Source organism: Puma concolor, chromosome D4 (genome assembly GCF_028749965.1).
Source record: "Puma concolor isolate L17-30 chromosome D4, mPumCon1.1.hap2, whole genome shotgun sequence".
Classification (NCBI taxonomy): domain Eukaryota; kingdom Metazoa; phylum Chordata; class Mammalia; order Carnivora; family Felidae; genus Puma; species Puma concolor.
In genome coordinates, this window is record NC_141679.1 from 38,953,258 (window position 1) to 38,966,333 (window position 13,076).

The window sequence follows — 13,076 nt, forward strand, 5'->3', positions numbered from 1 at the left end:
CTCTGTTCTCTGAGCACAGGTGGGCTAGCATCCAATCAGAGTCGTCTAGAGACCCATTGCTCTCCACGTCAGCCCAAACACAAGGGGAAGAATTGTTGCAAGGACAACAACGCTACGAAAGATAGCTCATAAACGATGTTAAGAAACTCTTCCTCTCAAGTGCCCTGAAATACCTTGAAAAGTCAAATAACCACCCATAAGCACTAGTAGTTGGAATTTATCCTAGGAACCTCTACCACACCCAGGCAGACGGTCTGCCAATTCTGCTTGGAGTCCCAGTCCCCGCTCTCACCTCTGTCCCATCCCACTGGTTCCCCTCAAAAGATGGGTTATACTGCCTCCTGAGCGCTTTCATTTCAAGTGTCTCTCTGCTCCCACATGAGTTAGAAAAGTGAGCAGAATAGGAAAAACAAGACTCAACTTCTTCCAGGGGGCTAGGTCTAGAGTTCCCTTATCTGATTTCGATCTCTTTCCCCAATACTGATAAAAACAGGAAGAGGAGCCGCATCCCCCAAGCAACATAGGCAATCAAATCAAAATTCCCCAGGGAGTAGAACTTGCTCTCACTCCTAGGACAGAAAATGTCCACAGAAGAAAAAGAGCTCATTCTGCATTATCTGATGTGCTCTGAATCCACAGGTAACTAGGTACTTGAGGAAGGTACACTCCAGAGTGGGGTTCTAGGCCTGTATCACATGGCTCTGTACCTTTCACAGAGGCCTCCTAAGGGTGTGGGAGGAGCCGAGAGAGGAAATGCGCACCCACTCTCTGGGTCACTAGATTCCCTTATCCTTCTCTGGACCCTACCATTTTCCACTCCACCCTTTTATCATGTCATATATATATATATACATTAGCACAGTTTCCTATTTATTCCACATATCACACAGACGCAGCTGGGTCCACCTTTTACCCCTGGAGATCTTGGCTTTGAACCTATCAATTCTCTGGCAGCCTTGAAAGTCAAGGGTTTACTCTAGAATTTCTGCAAATTCCCTGGAATTTACACTCTTGAAATCTCCATTCTTTTTTTTTTTTTTTTTTTTTTTTAGTGTTTACTTATTTATTTTTGAGGTGGGGGTGGGGGAAGAGAGAGGGAAAAAAAGAGAGAATCCCAGGCAGGCCCCATGCGGTCAGCAACAGAGCCCAACGTGGGGCCCGAACTCACAAACCGTGAGATCATGACCTGAGTCACAATTGGACGCTTAACGGACTGAGCCCCCCAAGCATCCCTCTCTTCCATTCGTCACGCCAGTATCTCCACATAATCTATTTTGGCCTTGCATCAACCCAGACACCTTCCTCAGCCTCCCCTTAAAGCATCCCCAAAGGAAGCCACTTTCACAAAAAAAGCCTAAGTGAGCAAAATAGTCTTTACTAAAGATTCTGTACGGGTAATAAAGGGTGGATAACCCATCCCACTGCAAATAATATACATTCTTCTCTTCAAAATGGTTTTCCATCCAAAGTGCTTTTTGGACTTTTATGCCCCTCAGGCCCTCAGCTCCCCCTACCCCGCCCCCCCCACACCTGAGCAGTGCCCTGCCCTCCTGGTTCTATCCTCGCTCCCAGATTCCCACACCAGAACCACAATATTTCAGTCTCCCTTTTTTGTACAGAGTAGGTATGTCTGTTTGCTTTGAATCACATCTATAGGTTGATTCTTTTATAAAAGTTTTCCTAATTTTCCCATCTACTTGCTAACTCTTCACCAAAATCCCTACTAGTCTCCACACATCCTAGTGTCTTACACTGATTCAAAACAAGCGATGGTGGTTACCAGGGGCTGGAGGGTAGGGGGAAATGGGGAGGTGTTCAACAGGTGAAATGGTTCAGTTACACAAGATGAGTAAGTTCTAGAGCTCTGAGGGACCACACGGTGCCTGCAGTTAACAATAACGTATTGTCCTCTGAGAGTTGTGTTAAGAGGGTAGATTTCCAGTTGCGTTCTTACCACAAACCACCACCACCACAACAAAAACCAAATGGGCAAGAGGCAACTTTGGGGGGTGATGGATTTGTTTACTACCTTGATCAGACTGATGATTTCGCAAATGCTGACATACATTCAAACCTATCAGACTGTACACATGAAGTATGTGCAGTTAGGTGGATATCAATTACCCTTTCATAAAGTCGTTAAAAGTAGTTGATATCATGGTGTCTATATGGCTGTTTTATCTACTCACATTAGCCATACATTCAAGAGATTTACTCTACCTATGGCCTCACCCTTAAGATGTTACACTGGAGAATTTAAGCACCATATCATTTCCTTACTTTGATTTCTTCAGTTCTGGTTGCTAATGCTCATGGGTCACTTTGTACAGAATTCCCAATGACCGCAAAGGCGAAAGGACTTCCATATCTATAGGCATCCTTTCAAGGTTGAGCAAAAGCAAGCTCTAAGAAAACTATTTCCAGGTCAAAGAATGGGCTGTAAAAATGGCCCACCGACTGCATTCTTAAAAAATGTCAAAGTCACAAAAGACAAATCTGGAGAGTTGTTCCAAATGAAAGGAGACTAAAGGATCACAATAAGTAAGTATGATGAGTGGTCCTTAACTGGATCCTGAACTGGAGGGAAAAAAAAAAAACAAGCTGCAAAGGACATAAAAATCCAGTGTTCATGCTAAATTACTCGAGTTGATAAGTATACTGGGGATGTGTAAGGAAAGGCTCTTTTTCTTAGGAAATACACGGCAGAGCATTTAGAACTAAAGGGTCATGATGTATGCCATCACATTTCAAAAGTCTGAGACAAAGAATAATGTTTATAGAGAGAAAAAGACAGCAAGTAGGACAAATTATAAACCAATAAGTAAATCTAAAGGGTATTGGGGCATTCTTACAACTTTTCCATAAGTTTCAAATTGTTTCCTAGCAAATAATTTTAAGAAATGGCCCAGGGATGCTTGGTGACTCCAACTTTTATTTCGGCTCAGGTCATGATCTCAGGATCATGAGTTTGAGCCCCAAATCAGGCTCTGTGCTGGCAGCGTGGAGCCTGCTTGGGATTCTCTCTGTCTCTCTCTCTCTCTCTCTCTCTCTCTCTCTCTCCCTCTCCCTCTTTCTCTGCCCCTCCCCACTCACACACATGCTCTGTATCTCTCTCAAAATAAATAAACTTTAAAAAAAAAAAAAAGAAAAGAAAAAGACATGGCCCATTGGTCAGTCCCACTGGGTTTTAACTCCCCTTGTGATGAACAGACTGATGTCCATAGCCATCACCATTAAACCCAACTCCTGAAATTGAGGAATACTAAATTTTAAACAGTTTTATTAGGTTCTATCTTGGGCAAAAATATTGGGATCGTCTTATTACAATTATGGTTCCAACACTGTCAACATGCGTTTTAAAAAAATATTGGAGGGGCGCCTGGGTGGCTCAGTTGGTTAAGCGTCCAACTTCGGCTCAGGTCATGATCTCACAGTCCGTGAGTTCAAGCCTTGCATCGGGCTCTGTGCTGACAGCCCAGAGGCTGGAGCCTGCTTCAGATTCTGTGTCTCCCTCTCTCGGACCCTTCCCTGTTCATGCTTTCTCTCTGTCTCAAAAATAAACATTAAAAAAAAAAATTAAAAAAGTATATATTGGAAAAAAGGCAAATGGAATAATAATACAACTACATATAAGGACAAAAATAATCCCATTAATATCATGGTTTCAAGCCTTGCCCTGTAACCTACTAGCTCGATGACTTGGGAAAGGCCATTTTAAATCTTTCTTTTTCAATTTCTTTATCTGGAAAGTCCAGATACAAACCCTTGGTCACATGATAAGTAGGAGCTATGAGTAAGAACACTAACTGAATCAGTAGGAGATAACCACACCTGAAATCTCTTTATTCAGAAGACCCCAATTTTTCTGAGTGCATCTGGCACAACTCGCAGCTCAATAATCCATGGGCCAGGGTCCTACAAGCCCATAGATTGATTCTCCTTGCCAAGATGGAGTGCTCCCTTGTCTTACTTTTGCGTGTTGATATCACTGCCCTCGAACGGGAAATGGTGATCTACTGAGGACCCGCCCCAGGCCAGATTGGGCACATTTCAGCCTGCTCGAGGCAGACACTTCTTACCTCAGGGTTTTCTCTTCCTATAGGCCCCCTCCCAGTGATGGGTTAAGCAGATTTCACTTAAATTCTACTTCCCTTCAAAGCTTTTCTACACTGGGATAGATCTGCCCCATGTTTGCTTTACCATGTCTCATTTTTCGGTACTTCCCTCTTATTCTTCACTTGCTCTCTGAAAATCAACTTAGAGTTGTCATTTTCTACTAATAGATACATTTGTTGCCAGTCTCCTACAGAACAGAAACAAATATTCAGGGACAGACTTCCACTACTCCTTTGTACATACATCAGCCTCATTACCTAGAAAGAAATCCATAGCTGCACAGAGAGTATGACCTGAATTTGGAAATTACAAACCAACCACCATATCTGGGGATGAAGGTGTGCTTCACCAGGGTCTTGATTAAGACAATGAGGGGGCTCCTGGGTGGCTCGGTTGAGCGTCTGACTTCGGCTCAGGTCATGATCTCCCGGTCTGTGGGTTCAAGCCCCGCGTCCGGCTCTGTGCTGAGAGCTCGGAGCCTGGAGCCTGCTTCGGATTCTGTGCCTCCCTCTCTCTCTGCCTCACCCCCGCTCAAGCTCTGTCTCTGTCTCTCTCAAAAATAAATAAACATTAAAAAAAAAAAAAAAAAGACAATGAAAACTCCCAATCTGAAAGCTTGAGACAATAAAACATAAGGCTCTGCCATGTAGCCCAGTGCTAAATAATACTGAATGATTTTTGTTAAAAAGGAAAGAATACAAAGCTTTTGGCACATGGCTTATGCAGTTGCAAATCCATACCAAAATACAGATATGGTTTAGAGATGAGTCTTTTAATTTTTTTTTTTGGTCTCAAATACATTTGTTTTCCAAGTGTTGGCTTTAGGAAAGCCTATGCAGACTTAGCATTTTAGGGTTTCATATAATAAAATCATATGAGAAATAAGGAAAACTTTTCAAATCATAACGAACTGGGATACTGTATGATAAGCGGTATTTTCGTGCTCTGTTTTCCTTCCCCCAAAGAGAAAATAATTAATCACTTTTTTTTTTTTTCCAGGGAGTTAGAGAAGAGATTTCAACAACGGAACACAGGATTGTGAAAATGCACACCAGACCCAGGTAAGGATCTAAGAGGTAAATCAATTTATCTCTCTATTCCGTATAATATGAAACTGGGGCTCCCGGGAGGTTTGCCCAGGACGGCTCAGCTACAGACAGCACATCCGGGTCTCCATTAGTCTCCTTGCTCCTGCCGCTGGCATTGTCTTGCTTCATGGCCCTGCACGTGGCAACCATTCCTCAGCCTCCTCTCCGATACCCCTCCCCTCCCTGTCAAGGCCTCTCCAGGGCTTTCTAGACGGGTTGCTTCAGAATAACATCTTGAAGTACTTATTTCCATACTAGTTTTCCTTCTGTGATGTTAAGATTGAACTGTAATGGAAAAATCCCATTCTTGTTGACTTGAGGGTAATTTGATAGCATTTGTACCCAGGAATCCTTTCTTATTCCCTCCCTTTTACCTCCATTTATCCAACATGATTGAACGACTGCGGAATGAGAGGAACTGTGATAGATGCTGAGGGTGTAAAGAAGAGTAAGACAAAGCTCCTGCCAGAAAGAACCCAGAGAGTTCTTGGAGTTATTTCCACTGTCATTACGGTCACTATTTCTACACCATTATTGAAGGTGTAATCCGTCTGCCAGCTTGCAGTTCTCTTAGTTCTTCTTGCTTGTTTCTGTTTGACATGACATGGCCTAGCTAATGTTGGCTGTCATTTGTTTACATGAATGCTAATATTGTCTTCCCATCTATCCATTAGCCTATTCTTAATCTGTCTCTCCCATCTACTTACCCCGTCAGCTGAAGATACCATTCTGTTGCCCAGGACACTGAATTGCCCAGTTTCTTAGTGGGCCTAGCACAGGCATGTTTCATTGTAATTACCTATTTCTCATAATGAATGGTCTTTTGTCCATGGGGTAAATAGTTTTGAGTTATGTAAAATGAAAATCTGGCATATGGTGATTTTTGCTCCTGTCCCCTTAGGGATGATCATTTTCAGGTGCTTCCTCCGCCATTTTTTTTTTTTAAAGCTATGAAATGACATTTAAAAATAGTACCATATAATCAAATCTTCTCAAAATACCAGAAAAGATCAGTAAATGCATAGAAATTTGAGTCCTCGTGTCCTTAATGGCTAGTCTCTTAATTAACAGCTTGGAGATCCCACCTGTTGTCAAAATAATTGTGCCACTTTTTCCTTAGTGTTTATATGATCCCCCAAAGACCCCCAGTTTGTTTGTTTGTTTGTTTGTTTGTTTGTTTATTTGTTTTCCTTCTTGGAGATGTGCTTGATTTCCCCCTTCACGTTTCTCATAAAGTGTTTCAATACACATTCCAACTCAGGGAAAAACTGAAAAGAAGGACCTCTTTCTTTTCTAAAATACAAGAGCCTTCTTGACAGGGAGGGGCTCTGAAATAAAGGAAGAAGCCTTGTTAAAACTTTGAGCTGTGTTCGAACACATCCTAAAATGATTAAATTGTCTGTTCCGGTTATAAATTATAAGCTGGGTGCTTTAAAGCCAACTCCCATTGACTAATAAAATGGAAAATATTGGGGTAGGCCAGATACTAGTTTTCTGTGAACTGCTTCTTTGTGAATCGCGATGCAAAATGTTCAGCAGAAGTGACAGTAAACAAAAGTTGGATTAAAAAGAAAATGCCTGGAGGATATGTGATTCACAAGAATTATGGAATCTGTTTCTGCTTCCAGATAAAGACTCCTAATAAATTATAAGCACATCCAGTGTAGCTGCTGAGACAGTAATAAATATTGATGTAAAACAAAACTCATATTACCTTCTTTTGCAGCCTGAATCTTGCAGTCCAGTCCGGCAGCTCTCTGCTACTTAGGTTTTTAATGAAGGGAAAAGTCTTTATCTATTATTGTTTTTTGTTTTTTTTAGAATAGACTATAACAATGGAAAGCTCTATGTCTCTCTAGTAAGGAGGCATTACAGTCCACATGGGAGGAATGGATTCTTGGGGAGACAAGAGTTTATGTGAGGCTAAGTCCCCCCAAAGGTCAAATAATTGGTTACGTCTAAGGAAACTAGCACGTAACAGCAATAACTGCTGGGCTTAGAGGCTTGCCTTCATGGTGTTTCATGTAAAACCAGACGATTGAAGAGTCTACCCTGACTTTGCTCTACAAATTAAGAATCTCGAATATTTGATTGCCGCGTAATTATTTGCGTTTCTGCCCTTAGCTTTCCTCCCCAGCATGCTCCCATTTTGAAAACTTTGATGACAAATCTGACTTTCTGTGATTGGCCCTGATTTTCACTACATGCTGAAAATCTGGAACATGGTATAGAATAAAAAGATGCCTAGTTTGGAAACTGGAAAATTCTGGACACTGGTTTAATATCTGCCTGGAGTTTGCTGTGAGGCCATGGGGAATTCATTCGGTATCTCTGCACCTCTGTGCTTTTATTTATGACATGAGAATGTTGGCCTGGATGACCCCTCTTCACTGTAGATTATGACTTTGTCAGCTCTAGCTTTGTACCCCCAAGGCTCATTAAAATTACCTCAAGAATGTAAAAACAAGAGAGAGAGAGAGAGAGAGATCCAAATCCCATCCCCAGATTTTCTAATCTAATCGAGCTAGGGTGGCACCTGGCCATGACTATTTTTAAAAGGTTCCCTGAAGTTTCTAATGGGGGCAGCCAGAGTTGATGACCACGGCTGCACGAAACCTTCTCAAGGCTTCTCATGTCTCAGCGCTTGCTCAATATCGCTGAAACCCTGCACAATAGTCTGCATCCTCCAGTGCAGCATTTCTTTTTTACTGCTAGCTTCAGTTTTCCTCACCAGATTGTAAATGTCTTTTTGCTACGTTGTCTACCACTGCTCATGGCAGGTTCTGGATAAATGTTTGATGACTGAGCCATTTTCACTTACTGTACATGTTCTTGAACTGCAAACAGTGATAGCTTTCGATTTTCCAAACCCTAAATGAGGTTCAGCTCGCGGTGTCTACCTGTCTTAAGACCATCACCCTTTATGGTAGCGAGTCTGTTAATGAGCGACTTCTGTGCTGGACTGTGAACTCCATGAGAGCAGGGGCCATGAGTATTGACCCCTGTATTTACCACCTCGTTTCCGGTTAACCACACAGAAGCATTGAATACATCACTGTTGGATGAATAGGTCAATGAAAAAATAAGCACCTGAATGGATGCCTGGAAAGTCATGCCAGTGCATTATCTTGTCCGTGGAGAACGAACACACGGTCAGCGTTAACTGGAAGAGGTAGGTGTATGTGTGCACGTGGGTGCACGTGTGTCTGTGTGTGTGCCCCCCCCCCGGTTGTGGGTTACAGATGCACAATCACTGTGAGCATCCTTAGGAGGATCCAAAAGCTGCTGAGTATTCCAAAAGATCCCTCAGCACCTCTTGGTTCTGCACAGCTGGTGGCTCTGACCTCCATAGCTATAGTCCTGGGAAATACGGTTTTAACACCGAGTGAACAGATGGTGGAGGGTGTGTTACTTAAGACAGTTTTGCCAGGAGGTAAATGTATGCTTTATAAATGTACTTCAAAACTATGCTATTTGATTTAATCACTTAATGCAAAGACAGCTGCATACTATATTTGCCTTAACTGCAGTTATATGGGTTATCTGCCAATCTGTTAATTATAGTATTTTGAAAGGCTTCAGGAAAAAAACAGTAATTATACAGATTGGGGGGGGGAAGGGGGGGGAGAAAGGGACATTTTTGAAGCCTAAATTCAGACATTCATTCCCAGCTAACACAAACTTATTGAAAATTGAGAAAGCCTGTTAGGAAAGTGGGAGTGGATGGGATGGTCTCCCTTTGAAAGGGACATGTGTGTGCGCGCGCGCATGTTCTCCGTCGTCGGCATTAGTTACCATGGGTAACCGCCAGGGAGCTAGGAATGCAGCACTGTGTAACCGGACAGAGCTCCAGCCCACTCCCTAAGGTCTTTGAGCAACTGTTCAATTCCATAGAATTTTGAAGACCATGGGGGAGGGGAAGGGGAGGAAACAAAAAAAAAGTTACAGAGAGGGAAGGAGGCAAACCATGAGAGACTCTTAAAAACTGAGAATAAACTGAGGGTTGATGGGGGGTGAGAGGGAGGGGAGGGTGGGTGATGGGCATTGAGGAGGGCACCTGTTGGGAGGAGCACTGGGTGTTGTATGGAAACCAACTTGACAATAAATTTCAGATTAAAAAAAATAATAACAAAATAAAAAGGAGGAGGAAGATGAAGAGGCAGAGGTCATACTTTCATTATAAACATCATTCTGCCCTTGACTTTCTCATACTCTCCCAGAACCTGCTCACTCCCCAAGCTCTCTGGACCTACGTTTTCTCTGCTAAGCAGTTGCAGTAGTGATTAAGCAGGTTAAATTAACACTATATCAGGGAAGAGGAATATTTTAAGCTTAGTCCGACAGCTTCCTTTTCTTGCCAGGGACTAGATGCCACATACTTGTAGGAGAAGTCTGGCCCATTTTCCTGTCCCCTGGGAATTATGTTCAATGAATTTCATTGTCATTTTGAGAACATTTCCTCTCTGTGTGCAACTCTACCACAATAAAAGGTTTGAATGGGACCCAGGCTATAAATCAAAGAATTCTGGAAAGGGTGTTACAGATTATCTGGTCCAACTCTCTCTTTTCACAGGTGAGGAAACTGGGGACCCAAATCTTTAACTGACTGGCCTTCCCATATTAGTTAAGGAAAAATGGGAATTTTGACCTGTGTCAGGGAGGGGAAATTAAGGCAGTTCATGCATGGGAGGCCAGCATTCCAAAACAGGAGACATTTCTTTCTGGTGTATACGGAAAGGCTCATGGGACAAGGTTGAGTGTGAGATGGTGAGTGTGTGTGTGTGTGTGTGTGTGTGTGTGTGTGTGTGTGTAAAATAGCTTCCGGAAAAGCTCTGTCGCTAGCCCAATTACCCACTTCTGTTGTTCCAAAGAAGTCATTGTTCCTAGGAGGTATGTCAACCTGGGAGAAATCCCAGTTGTTTCGAGATTCACAGCCCCACACAAAATCTAGGTGTCTCCTGGCATCCTTACTTAACCAGCAGTATATTGGCAATCCTTTTCTTAGACACTGTGATTTAGAATTAAAAAAACATCTCCTACTGTCATCAAAGTGAAAATCTGTGTCTGTGTATGCCATTATTCTTGTTGCTTGGAGTCATTTCTGAAACAAGGGAACAAAACCAACTTTATTCAATCATCTACCAAAATCAAATGAAAACCCTCTCCTTATAGATCATTTAGGTTTTTCTTATTTATTTTTCTGTCTATCTAATGAGCTTTATTTTTAAAATAGAGAAAAAACACCAGACCTGCTCAAATATAGTCAACTAATCTTTGTGGAAAAAAAAGGCAATTTAATTATAATAATAATAAAAAAAAAAAACCATGGGTTTTTCAACAAATGAGCCTGGGACAACTGTACATTCATATGCAAAACTATAAATCTAGATACTCTAGACATAGGCCTTATATCTTTCACAGAAATAACTCAAATGGATCATAATCCCAAATGTAAAGTGCATAACTGTAAAACTTCTAGGAGATAACATATGAGGACTTCTAGCGGACTTTGAGTTTGGCAAGGAGGTTGTTTTGTTTTGTTTTGTTTTCTCATTAAAAAATGTTTATTTTTAGAGGGAGAGGACACTCACATGAGCAGGGAAGGGGCAAAGAGAGAGGGATACAGAGAATCCCAAGCAGGTTCTGTGCTGTTAGTGCAGAGCCCAATGAGGGGCTCGATCTCACAAACCAGGAGATCATGACCCGAGCCAAAATCAAGAGCCAGATGCTTAACTGACTGAGCTAGGTAGGTGCCCTGGCAATGAGTTTTTAGATATGACACCAAAGTTCTGAGAAAATACAAGAAAAAAAATTGATCATTGGACTGACTTAAAATAAAAAAATCTCTGCTCTGTGGAAGACATTGTTAAGAGAACGAAAGACAAGGTGCAGACTGGGAGAAAATATTTGCAAAACGTATCTAATAAGTGACTTGTATCCAAAATGGACAAAGAACCCTTAAAACTCGACAATAAGAAAACAACCCAATTTAAAAATGGGCAAAAGATCTGAACAGACATCTCAGCAAACAAGATATGTAGATGGAAAATAAATATGACATAGGTCATAAGGAAAATTGCAAATTAGAACGAGATCCCACCACACACCTAATTGAATGGCTAAAATGTAAAACACTGACAACACCAAACGCCGGTGGAGAAATAAAGCAACAGGAATTCTCATTCATTGGTGGTGGTACAAAATGGCACAGCCAGTCAGGAAGAAAGTTTGGCAGTTTCTTACAAAAATGAAACTAACTCTTTCTGCATGACCCAACGTTCACGCTCCTAGGTATTTACTCAATTGAGTTGGCAGCTTATGTCCACACAAAAGCCTGCACATGAGGGTTAGGCAGCTTTACTCATATTTGTCAAAATTTGGAAGAAACCAAGATGCCCCTCAGCAAGTGAATGGTTACCCAAACCGTGATACATTCACATACTGGAATGTCATTCAGAGGTGAAAGAACGGAAAAGAACCAAAGTCATGGAGGAATTTTAAATGTCTATGGCTAAGTGGAAGGAGCCAGTCTAAAAAGGCCACATGCTATATAATTCCAAGTGCCTGACATTTTGGACAAGGAAAAACCATAGAGGCAGCAAAAAGATCAGTGGTTGCTAGGGGCAAGGGGGAGAGATTAATAGGTACTTCTCGGGATGATGACACTACTTTTTATGATGCCGTAATGGTGGATAAAGGCATCATGCATTTGTCAAAACCCATAGAACTGTCCACCCTAAAGAGTAAACTTTAATTTAAACTATGGACCTTGGTTATAACAATGTGTCAGCACTGGCTCATTAATTATAGCAAATGCACCAAGCACAACAATGCAATATAATAACAGGGACAACCATGTGAAGGCCAGCGGGGCGCGTAGATGGAAACTCCATACTATCTACTGAAATAAAAAGTATTTTTAAAACATCACATTTATTTTGAGCATCCACAGCTTTGGGTGATGATGCTATCAAAATGAAGATCTTTGGGAAATTCTTCTTCAGGCTACCTTAAGAGGCTGTGATGCATCTTTTTGAACATCTTCAAGGCTCGCAAGCATTATTTTTTCTTTGCGTTTCTGAAATAACCTAACGTTGTTAACAGGTAACATAAGTGAAAACTTTTGTTGATAAGTCTGGGAAATAATTTTTTTGTTTCAAAATATAGGAGTAAATATGTTCATGACAAAACGGGCCTGTGAAAGATGGATTCTTAAAAAGACTATGAACATGGGGCGCCTGGGTGGCTCAGTCAGTCGGGTGTCCAAATTCAGCTCAGGTCATGATCTCACGGCTCCTGAGTTCGGGCCCCGTGTCGGGCTCTGTGCTGACAGCTTGGACCTTGGAGCCTGCTTTGGATTCTGTGTCTCCTTCTTTCTCTGCCCTTCTCCTGCTCATGCTCTGTGTCTCTCTCTGTCAAAAATAAACAAACCTTAAAAAAAAATTAAAAATAAAAAAGACTATGAACAATGACGATGTTCTTACCATATTGCATGGTTTCCCGAGATAACTGTTGTGGAAGACTGCCTTCATTTGGATGCTCAACTACTGATTTTAATAAAATCCATCAGAAATATTAACCCAGTCCCTCCTGCACATGCATAAGGAGGAGGAAAGAATGGAAAACGGAGATGAGGGAGTCAAGAATCAGGAACTTGACGTTAGAGATAAGGTGGCAAGAAAAGAAATGCATGGGATAATAGAGGAAATAAGAAAAAGGGAAATAATACCTGTTTATTCATAAGGGATTTTACTCACTCATTTTACCGGTGAAATAAATAATGTTGGAAATAGGTTAAAATTAAATATGTAATAGATAGGCTAACATTATTTTCTTACAGAATACAGAAGATACCCAGTTAATTATAGGAAT